Genomic DNA, 12,118 nt, shown 5'->3' with positions numbered 1-12,118 from the left:
TTTGGCCGGTCTAATGAGCTGCTGCAGGGGAGCCTCGCGCCTTCGAAAACTCGCGCAATTCCACTGCCATATTTAAATGTTATTCTTGTCGTTTGAAGCCATTATGATACCATTGGTTGACTACCCGAACCCCTAGAGTCTGCGCTCGGTCTACCATTTGTGCGTTTGTGGACAGCCAATGCAGCCGCTGCGCTTGCCTTTGCCTTAACTTTGGCCTTTCTAGTTGGCCCACTCGAGCATCTAGATTAGTGATGAGCTCCATGATTTTCGCCAGAGTCTTGTCTATTGTCACTAACCTTGCGGCTATTCTGACTTTCTTGTGTTTGGGTGGTGCCTCACTCTCTCCCATCGCCTCTGCCTCAGAGGTTTCTAAATCTTCCTCATCTGTTTCGCTAATGGGAACAGGGTGGGTGGCCTTACGTTTAGGTTTGCCGGCCAAGGGTTTTGGAGCCGTTGTCTCCATCTGACTATGTGGTGTTTCGGACCCTTCTTTAAAGGATTTGGAAGCCTCCCTGAGCTGAGACAGTTCTTGCTTTAATTTCCAATTTTCTGATTCTAATGCCAATATTTGGGGATTTGACTCGCGTTCCAGCTGTGCCTTACCATTATTTCTCCTAGACCTTGCCCTTGTCGGTTGTCCTGGTTTCCCAAGGCCTCTGTTCTTGACTCGATCGGCCCAGGTTGCTCTTGGGGTCGACTGTGAACGGGACCTCGATCTTGCCCCAGGTCCTCGGGGTTGCGGGACGACACCAGAAAATTCTCCAGAGCTGGGTTGTCCTCTGGATTGAGAATGCCCCCTGGAGCGGGAGCGCCCTCGTGAGCTGGAGCGTCCTCTCGTGCGAGGGCGCAAGTTGGCTTCATTTTCTTGCATGACCCTTTTGCGCTGGGAATTGTCGCTGTCTTCAATGTCGCCGGCTACCTGTGTATAGCGTGCTTGCTGTCGTTGGCGCCTTCGACGCCTTTGCCTCACAGTATAAGGCATCTGGAATGTTCGACGGCATTTTTAGTCACCAGTTGGGTGTGCGCCACCGCAAATAGCGCACTTGGGATCACAATGATGATCTTCAGGTGTGGAAGTGATTCCACAGCCCCTACACTTTCTAACACTTGCTGAATTGGGACACGCGTCCGATCTATGTCCGATTTCACCACAGCCGTAGCACACATCTATCTGTCGTCGGTAGAGATTACAGGGCATGAGTAAGTTACCACAAATAACGTGGTTTGGCACTCTTTGTCCTTCAAAAAGTACCACCCCCGTTGTAGTTTGCTTGATCCGACGTACCTCGACGAGGCCCGGATTTCGGTGATTTACGAAAAGGGTTTTCAGTTCCGCGTCGCTAATGTCCAGGTAGATACCGCGAACAATACCCTTGCATGTATCTTCTCCTGCTGCGGTGTAGGCCGCCACTTCGAATTGTCCATCCTTCGTATGGATCTTGGGTACCTTGGCGTAAGCTCTCGCGTTTTCTTCCAGCGGAGTCGATACCACCAAAATGTTTTGGCAGCCGTTCGGACAGTACGTGTCCTCCGTCGTGTCTTCCGGCGCTAAGGTTGCCGCCATGGCCAGCGCTCTGGAGAGATGTACTAGGCTGATCTTTTTAACGTCGAGGCCACCACGGGGGTGGACAATTATCTCGATGTGATCCCTCGGTAGCATCGGGATCCTAGAGGCGGTAGCGACGCTCTTAAGCACGTTCACGAGGCGGCCGTGCGGCGACTACCTTTCCCGCCATGGTTGGTATCCTTTATAGCCACGGATTTTCCACCAGCGGCTAATGCGCGTCTCCTTCGGCGAGTGATGGCTGTCATCTATCCGATATCTTCCTCCGAGGTGATCTCTATGCCTTCAACAGCTAAGCAGGAGGCCATGCCTACACTCCGTCGTGCGCGTGAGCCCTAGGCCTACAGCGCAAATCAGGGGCTGGCACCTTTTCTACGTGGCACGCAGAAAATAGTTTGCAAAGAGGCGAAAAATGGACCCACCGACAAAATATGGGTATGCACGTAACTCTTGTGATCCGACGCGTCGGTCGACACCAGGTTCTCAGGGGTGGCACAAAAATTCGGCGCAAATACATTGATCGAAGCGGGAGCCGACGTTTGCATGACCGCACTAGTCAGCTTCTTCTTCTTCCTCCTGACAACACAGCTATATCAGTTTTCGCTGCCATGGTAGCACATGACCTGCACATTATTTCAGAAGGCTGGCTACAACTCGTAACAACAGCTTGTGGTGACGTATGGGCACCACCACCAGCTGCTGCAGCGGTGATTTGAACGGAAAAATAGGCAACACTTGTACTTGCTAGCACTAAAGGATGATATGGGGGGTGGGAAAAAAAACTGTCCCTCATGGCTGAGGCGGCTCGTGGAGGCCATGAGCCAGGGCAGCCAGGAGCTGGCGCAGCGTGGTCGCGATAAAGCCACTGACCTCTTGCAAACCACGCATGTCTGCTGCCAGCTGCTGCTGGACCACCCGGGTTGCTCTCAGCTCCTCCACGAGCTGCTGATGATGCTGCGAAACACATTGACTTACTTCAGCTACAGGTTATGCAATGTAAATGTTTGATTCGCACTGTTCGCAAGTGTTATAGTTTCAGCAAAGTTACTCTTTAGGGCAGCGAGATCATATACATATGACACGAGAAATGGACGTGCAAACTTATATGGACTGTTATGTTAAAAACATGTGAAACGTAGCAAATACTACCAAGCTGCCTCTGCCTGTCAGAAGACAGCATTGGTGACTAGTTGAATTGTTATACAAAAAATGATCATGCGGTGGTGATACATGCAACTATGGAAATGTTTTGTAAGTTGCTATGTGTTAAAGAACACCTCAAAGGATATGTATATACGTGCGTGAGCCAATGTGCGCAATGACTACAGATGCCTCTCATGTGTAATCTGGTTATAACGTACATTACCATGCGCACTAATCCCCTCCCTAAAAATGACCTGGCCAAGTTGTACGTACCTGCATATTTTGCTGCAGCAGCAGCTGGTGGAAATTGGCAGCCTCCACGTTCGCTGCCTCAGCCAGCTGCCTCTGCCGCGCATACTCGGCCGCTGCCCTTCAGGCCGCATCTTCCAGCGGCTGTTGGCGGGGTGGCCTACGGGGCTGCTGACGAGTTGATGGTCCTTAAAGATAAAATCAGCAAACAGGATAACAAAATTTTGCTCCGTCCTGCGTAGAGACTTCACTGGTTCATTATCAGGTGGAAGCCCAGAAAAAGAATTCCAGCAACAAACCGTTCACAAAATGAACAGTTAATCTGCATAAACAAAAAGGCACCGCACCATTATAAAGTGCTACACTGACAGTACTTTCAGCTTGTACGCTACACAAGCTGCGTTACAGATGGTGATAATAGTCAAACAGATTATTGTTCCATTTTGCAGTGACATTTAGGCAGGCACTTTTTCTTTGCCATGTAAATTATATAGATACATAATTTCTGCTTAAAAGGTCTTAACAGATAATGCTTTGTTGCTTTGAGTGATGTGTTCGTATTGCAATAGCTGCTCAAGTGCCGTACGTGCAGTGCCACTTGTGCCCGGCTCGGTGTCAATGGACACGTGGGCAGCTGCTGGAGGGGAATGGGGCACTGGAACATCAGGGCGCTCCTGCTCACTGGAGGTGTCCTGCTGGAACAATAAAATACAGTAGACATAATGTGATTAGGTTCCATCAACTCGTTGCAATGTCTATTTCATTTATAGTTTTTCAATCAGAAAATTCTTAATGCAGCATGTGACATATTAGTGACTTAGGGTTTTGACAACTGGTTGGTAATGCTTTACGGATTAACTAGCCATACAATTCATCACAAGGTGTTTCTTAAGAGCATTGCCTTAACAGCAGTGGGGCAGCATTTCCAGTCTTGCAAAGTACGGATATCATGTGCTGGCATGTGTGCTGAATTGTAAGAAAACACCCGCAAGCACACAACGGAAAAATATTCACCATGGTGTAACTTCCCGAAATCGGTACACATAGCAACGGAAATTGCTACGCACCTAGGCGTCGTCGGCGAAAAAGTCCACAGGAGCGGAAGCTGGGCCGGTTCGCCCAAGTACGTCAAGCACGCAGCCCTCCAGGCCGCCTAGCTTCCCGCCTCCCGTTTTCCTGCAAATGCATGAACACTGTGAGCTTATACGTTACGAAGATGTTGCTAGTCGCGGGTTCACCTCTTCTCGGCGCCCACCAGCGCCGAGCTGCTTTGACTGCCGGACCGATCGCGTTCAGCGTCGCGGCGACTTCTTCCCAGAGTGCTTTTTTTTTAGCAGCACTCATACTTGGCGAGAGGTTTGTGGCGCCTCTTGCCAAGTATGGATGCTGCTCAATGAATTCGATTAGCATGGTTGCCTGTGCGGCCGAAATGCGCGCGCTTTTAGGAGCAGCCGCCATTCCTTCTTCTTGGTCTCAATTTTCGCCAGACCACAGCGAATGAATACCAGCAAATCGTACCGTTCAGATATCACTATGCCGTTAAAACATAACGGTCACATTCATTTAATGTGTTGTTATTTTATCACGACATCAGTGTTACGTTAAATTTAACACAATTGAATAACAAAAAAAAACTTTTCTCATGCAAGTTATATCCAGCAAAAGTATCTGTGCCGCCCGCACGGGGGAATCTATCACTGCGCAGCAGCGCGTGGTAGAAAAAAAAATGACCCTCTGTTACAGACCATCTTCGATTTAAATCAGGACCTACATTCGGAGATAGTTACGATCGTTTATAGAAAACGCTTACTTACCAGCTATCTGTTGAGATGCCTTCCTACCTTCATCGATTCTTCCGTGTCCTATGTGAATAAAAGCAAAAGTGAACACCATGCGATCACTCAGATGTTGAGATGCTACTGCTCAGTCATTAAGAACAAGAAAGAATGATGTGTTTACTCACCGAGCACTACGTTTTCGTAGTCTTCATGATGCTCACAGCTTCCACAATTCTTCTCGGGCGAAAGTACATTTCGGACGCCGAGATTTCATCTAATCGGACAGCGTTACGAGTAAAAATACACCAAGTGCGGCCCACAGAACCCATCAGCTGTTTTCACGTAGCCGCCATCTTAACCTGTGCGTAGTGAAAGGGATTGGATGCGGAATTGGCACATGTGTGGCTATGAGTCGAAAAGTTAAAATAATTGTGTTTCCTTTCATGCGCGCTTGAACTTATCTTGCGTGAAAAGATTACAAAATAATTTTGTTGTCAGCGACATACAAGTGTTCTTTTATTATACGTTTATATCTAAAGATTAGTTGCTATACGGTCCCTTTGCAAGTAATAAACAAGCAAAACATGCTTCCTGCAACGATGGAGGCGGCTGATTGGGCAGAATTAGAAAGGTCGCAGGTTCCCGCCCCCATACGCAGATACAGTCGCGTCATTTTGATGTCCGGAGTTTGGAATACATTTCGCTTGGAATAGAGTTACGTTATCGCGCCCATGGTGCAGGACTGGCTGTTCCTGGAGGTTTTTGCAGGAACAGCCAGTCAAAATGGGGTTATCGAAACCCCATGCCTAATCGGGAAGTTCAGGGTAGATCCCAAATTACTATGGGTGTTTGAGGTGGTTCCCGGTCTGGCTGGCTCCCCGCAGTGATTACGGGCTCCTCTGTATGTGTGCGGAACTAGGGAGGGGAGGGGGGAATGAAATCCCCCGTACGATATCCTGGCTAAAAGCTGCTCTAGCAGCTTCCCAGATGCTTCTCGGCAATAAATTGAATTGAATTAAAAAAGAAATATTAGCAGGCCTGTTTAAGCGGCCCCGCAATGTGTCTTTTAGCATTCTCTCTTTCGTACTTCTTTACGATGGAATAAACAGGGTAAGTTTCGCAATAGAAATCGTCTCGCTCCTGCCTGGTCTCGATTGTCTTCCGAACGCTTGCGGACTGCCGACAACGCCACGCTACCAAGTAGTGAAGCCGGTCGAGGTTCAAATAACCAGCGTTGCAACAGTTGGTGAGAGTCATAGGATACACAATCGTGGGTCCCAACATAAGATATAATCTTTACCAAGCGCGTCCGGCTGTCTTCTAACCTGTTTTCTTGATTATTTACCAAGGGCAGCGGATGCAGCCGCTGACCCTTTCGCCTTCTGAGTGCCTTCCACACTTTAGCTTTTTGGTTTAAAAAAATTGATTTCCGAAAGAAACCTCTCCCAGCTTGCTCTCCTATCCTGTGGTCGCGTGTGCCTTCCCTATGATTTACTCTCCTCGAATTCAAGAATGTTTTCTGCAGTTAGGTATCGGCACATGCTTTCTTTTGATTTTTTAGAACTTTCCTGAAATCTTTGTTCCACCAGTGAACTCGTGTTTCACTTGAACGGCCTTTTGTTCGAAGGATGAACTTTTCTACAGCGTCAATAATAAAAGCGGCAACATATGATACAGCATGGTGTATACTTAAATTACTTAAAAGAACTCGCGATAAATAGGTTTATTCTTTAAAAGATTTTCAGCAAACTGAGGCCAGTTTCCAGCGGCACATGCGGAGAGGAGCCATATATTGCTGAGTTTACAGTTAAAAAAAGTGGTGACTTCCGTATCGTATTTTGATGACATGCCATCCTAAATAAGCTTCTACTACGTTACCACGGTCCTTATCACGTTCTGCCGCAAGTTACCGGCGTGACGTATGAGATTGCACCAGCAAAGCCAATGCTGCCTTCTACGCCGGTCCAGACTCATGTAGTTCAGGTTGCTCGGCTAAAGCTATATAACACGTTCGTTGATACTGCACTTTAGCCTACACTGATGGTGGGAGTGTTTTCGCCCGGGGGGTAATGCGGCGAGACAGAAGAAATCTGTCGCATTATAGGCCAGCATCGATGAAGAAGAGGTAAAGGTGGCTCCTCGCAATATTGGCTGCTCTGACTACTGCACTGCTTGCCTTACTTGTAAATATTGTGACGCCGCAGTTACCACGACGTTTATTCCGCGTCAAAGACGCGGCGAACCGACCACGCCCACAGCACGGATTGAACTTAAGAGCAAGCTCCACAAGCGATGATGAAGAACCCGATGTGAACCCACATGATAAGGATCATATACAGATGACAAAAAATAGCTTATAAATTCCCACACTAATGTCCCCCATACTAAAGTCCCCTCTTGCGAGAGCGGCCATCCTGGCCGCAATTCAAAGGGTTGGCGCACGCCTCGTGAAAGGCTTCATACGGGAAACGTGGGCAACCTCAGCAGCGCGGCAGCGGCGATCATTTGGAACAATAACTGGTGCCACGCGATAGTTAACCGGACAAGTCTGCTCCAAGACTTTGTAGGGGCCGATGAACCGAAGCTGAAGCTTGTCACAAAAGCCAGGAGTTCGAACTGGTGTCCAGAGTAGCACTTCCTTGCCAGGGCGGAAGCACACGACGCGATGAGAGGCGTCATAATGCTGCTTGCGGTCCTGTTGCCGTGCTTTGGTGTAGATGCGGGCGAGCTGGCGAGAACGTAGATTGCGGGACAAACATTCTTCCCCGGAGGATGGAGATCGATTGACAGTTGGCGTGAAGAAAGAAACGTCAAGAGATGAAGAGGGCGAACGACCATAGACAACATAGAATGGAGAGTATCCGGTCGTGCGTTGAACGGCGGCTAAATTCACGAATGGCAAAATTGCGTCACAGTTTCTGTGATCTGGTTCGATGTACATGGCTAGCATATCTGACAGCGTGCGATGAAATCGCTCTGGTTTGCGGATGGTAACTGGAGGTAGTCTCGTGGGAAGTTTTGGAGGTTGTGAGTACTTCGTCTAGTAACTACGAGAGGAATGCTTTTCCACGGTCGCTCAGGAGGATGCGAGGAGCACCGTGGCGCAGTATTAAGGCTTGAAGTATGAATGCAGCAACTTCAGAGGTTGAGGATGAACACACACAAGGCGTTTCAGCGTAGCGTGTCAAGTGGTCAACGGCTGTCACAAGGAGCTGTCACATTCCAAGGAGCTTTGATTGAGCACGTCCAGACTCAAAAATTTCTAGGCGTTATCTTTCATGAAACATTGAGTTGGTCCAATCACATAGATAATCTTCGCACCCACATATCGCGATCCATTGGCATACTTGGCAAAATCAGATGTTTACTACCCCTCTGGGTGACAAAGCAGCTTTACTACACTTTAGTTTACTCGCGCATACATTACTGCCTATTAATCTAGGGCACAACAACAAAAACAAATAAAGATAGTATTCACAAGCTCCGAAAAAGAATCTTGCGGATAATCGAAAATGTTCCGCGCCGAACGCCTCCTGCTACACTTTTCCATAAACACGGCATATTAAAATTCGAAAATATGTTTCATAAAAAACTAGCGACAGACATCTACAATCAAATTAAATCGGACACAGATATATTTCAGGATTCCTACTCGCGGAAAACAATCAGGTGTAATCTTAGTAAAACCACCTATTACACTGAAAGGATTCGAACCAACTACGGCAAGCAAAAACTAACGCACCTTATTCCTCCATTTTTAAACTCTAACATGACGGCCATGAGCATGGTGAATGAAAGCCGATCAGTAGCAATTTTCAAAAAAAAAGTTACGTGCTTATCAATGGCGCTTCAAACATGACATCTTTTTTCTCTTTCTCTTCCGTGCAAGACTTCCTTATATTGTATACTTTCTTTCAGAACTGTATTGTGCCTCAAAATTAAGCCATGAAAACTTCTTCTCGATAAGCTGGTCATATCAATTATGTTCTAGTTCACTTATTAAAACCACGGCTTAGTTCTTTTTTTTCTCTTCTGTATTTATGTATTATATGATGTATTAGTTTTACATTATGTGTCATTGTGTAGTATTATATTTATGTATTTTGTATTACAGGCTGAGCGTACTTCAAGAATTCTGTTTTTCTTTTCTTATTTTTCCTTTTTTACTACATTGATGTATTAGATAGTGACTCGCTGAGTCTTGTGCAATATCGTGGTCTGGGCGGGGATTGGCGCATTGTCACGCATTCAGTTGCCTTTTGGCCACCCCTTCCCGCTGTACCACTGGATATGTATGCTGAACTGATGATGAAATAAACCATTCATTCATTCATTCATCGTCAGTCACAGGAAGAGGACCATACAGATCAATGCCAACGACTTCAAATGGTTGCGACAGACATGGAACCTGTTGCAGTTGTTCGCTTGGAGCTGATGTAGGGAGCTTTCGACGCTGACTTAGGGCGCAGGAACCGACATACCTCGCTACACTGGCGGACAAGCCAGACCAGTAGAAGCGACCTTTGATGTGGTCATATGTTTTCTGAAAACCAAGGTGACCAGCAGTCATGTCGTCGTGAGAAGCCTGCAGGACAGGAGCATGTAGAGAGCGTGGCAGGACAGGAACCGAGCGTTGACCGTGAGGGTGATACACAGGACGGTACAGGACGCGGTTGGCAATCTTAAATCTGGCTGTTGACGAAGGCGGGCGTGTCGTAGGAAGCGGACAGTGAGAAAGTGCGTCTGCATCCTGGTGTTTTTCCTCACTTGCAGGTAGTAGTAAAGTCGTATTCTTTCAGACGAAGAATCCACCGACAAGGTCCCCCAGACAAGTTATTCAGCATTGAAAGCCAGCATAATGCATGACGGTCTGTAACAATGGTAAAATGGCGGCCGTAAATATAAGGTCGAACCTTCTGCACAGACCAAACGATAGCAAGGCATTCTTGCTCCGTGATGGCGTAATTCTTTTCGGCGTTTGTCAGAACGTGACTTGCGTACGCGATGACCCTCTCACGTAAAGTGTCGTCTCGCTGAAGGAGAATGCCGCCAATGCCATGAACACTAGCGTCCGTATGCAGAATGGTAGGAGCAGCTTCATCAAAATGGCGAAGTACTGGTTCAGATGTGAGAGCGAGCTTCAAATGAGCGAACGCTGGTTCACATTCGGGGGACGACACAATGGGAACATTCGAGCCCAGTAATTTGTGCGGAGGTGACGCTAGTGAGGCGAAGCCTCGTATGAATAAGAAGCGAGGCCTGGGAAACTACGCAAATCTTTGGTCTTTTCGGGACGAGGACAGTGCCGAACTTCGAAACCTTGTCAGGATGCCGTCTTTGTTCAGAATGTGACCTAATAGTTTGGTCGTCTTGCTCGCAAAATTGCATTTCTTGGTGTTTAGCTGAAGTGCATCGTTGGCAAGGCACGCGAGAATTTCATCCAGACGTTGCAGGTGCTGAGAGGAGGTTGACGAGAAAACAACAATATCGTCCAGATCGCACAAGCAATTCTTCTACTTCAGGCCACGAAGAACGGTGTAAATCATGCGCTCGAACGTTGCGGGCGCATTGCAGAGGCCGAATGGCATTACATTAAACTCGTAGAGCCCATCTGGCAATGAAAATGCTGTTTTCTCTTTATCGTCCTCATGCATAGGTTTCTGCCAGTAGCCAGAACGCAGATCGAGACTGGACAAGCACTCGGCACGCTGCAGGGTATCCAAGGCATCGTCTATTCGCGGCATAGGGTATAAGTACTTGCGTGTGATCTTGTTAAGTGCTCGGTAGTCGACACAAGATCGAACGGAGGCATCTTTTTTGCGAACCAAAACAACGGGGGAAGACCAAGGGCTAGCAGGGGCCGTATTATATTCCGTTGGAGCATATCGGTGACGTTCTCGTCAATGATTTTCCTCTCGGCTAGGGATACTCGATTTGTCTACGGCGCACGATGCATGTACCATCTGTCTCTATCCGATGCGTCGTAATCGAAGCCTTTCCCAACGAAACCGAATGTGCGTCAAACGAAGCTTCATGTTTTTGGAGCAAAGCAAGCAACTCTTGTGACTGCGAAGGTGCCAGGTCGGAACTGGTGGCAGCTGCAAAAGCTGAAGGAGATGCGGCCTGTCCGGTACAAGGAACTTCAGAGGAAGCTGCTTTAAAGCAAACGACACAGATAGACTTCGATTCAGTGGCGCGAGCCAATGTAGTGCCTTTAGGGATGAGAATATTTTCTTATGTCTGGTTTGTAGCGTAGAGAAGTGCAGAGCCATGATCAAACCGAACCAGCCCTGATGCAAAGGATATCCCTCTTGGGAGAAAGCGTGAAGATGGTAATACGAGCACGTCGCCGCAGTCATTGCCATGACACGTGATAGCAAAATGCTTTGATGGCGAGGAGATAGCGTGATATCTTCTGCAACAAGCAACAGAAGTGGTACGTCATTTGCACGAATAGGTCGTGTCGGTCATGTGGAGAATACGTTACCCGCAGCAGATGGAGGCGAGGCCGTACAAAGAAAATCCCATCCCAATATGAGCTGTTGGGCACAAGAACTGAGCACTGCAAATTGTACGTAATGGAGAAGTCCATCGATGTAATTACGAGCAGTGCACATGGCGGTAGGTCGAATGGGTGCCCCCTGAGCAGCGAGTAGCGTAGGTCCATCATAGGCGATCGTAACTTTCTGGAGTCGCGAATACAATTCACGGTGAATAACTGAAACACTAGCACCAGTGTCTACCAAAGCTTCTACTTGTACACCTTCTACTACAACCAATATTATATTGCAGGGAAGCGATGGAGAAATTTCTGTCCTGTCGTTCGATGCAGCTTTGCCTCCAAAAGCTGCTTAATTGAGTTTTCCGGACGACGCTCCGTGAATTGAGAAGCAGGTTTAAGTGGCGACGTAGAGCGGCGAAAGGGTGACGGCGAGCGGCGTCTTGCAGGACTGTACGTCGGAGTCGTCTTGGATGCTACAGTAGGCAACGGAGAGCGGCCGGGCGGTAGAGCATAAGGACGGCGTTGGTCATGGAGGCTCCCTAGACGTTGGAAAGTAGCTCCGGGCGAAAAGTCATCCCGTTCATATATGTCATATCCGCGACGGTCGTCTTGCTGGCGCTTGTGGCCAAAACGTGCTATGTGGTCACGATAGCCGCAGTAGTAGCACATGGGACAAGGAGGACGCCACTGCGGATAGCTGGTTTGGGTAGGTGCCCTGGTATTTATGGAAGCCATGTGAGCCGGCGTTGGTTTGGGAGGCATCGGTGGAACGATGACTGCAGTAACTGCGCCTACTTGTGCATACGTTGGTGGGGCTTTAGCTGTTAGAAGGTCCGTGTACGCTGCACCGGCCATGGACACCAATTCCTCCTTGACAACGTC

The sequence above is a fragment of the Dermacentor variabilis genome, chromosome 4 (assembly GCF_050947875.1).
Source record: "Dermacentor variabilis isolate Ectoservices chromosome 4, ASM5094787v1, whole genome shotgun sequence".
NCBI lineage: Eukaryota > Metazoa > Arthropoda > Arachnida > Ixodida > Ixodidae > Dermacentor > Dermacentor variabilis.
This window is presented reverse-complemented; position numbering follows the sequence as displayed.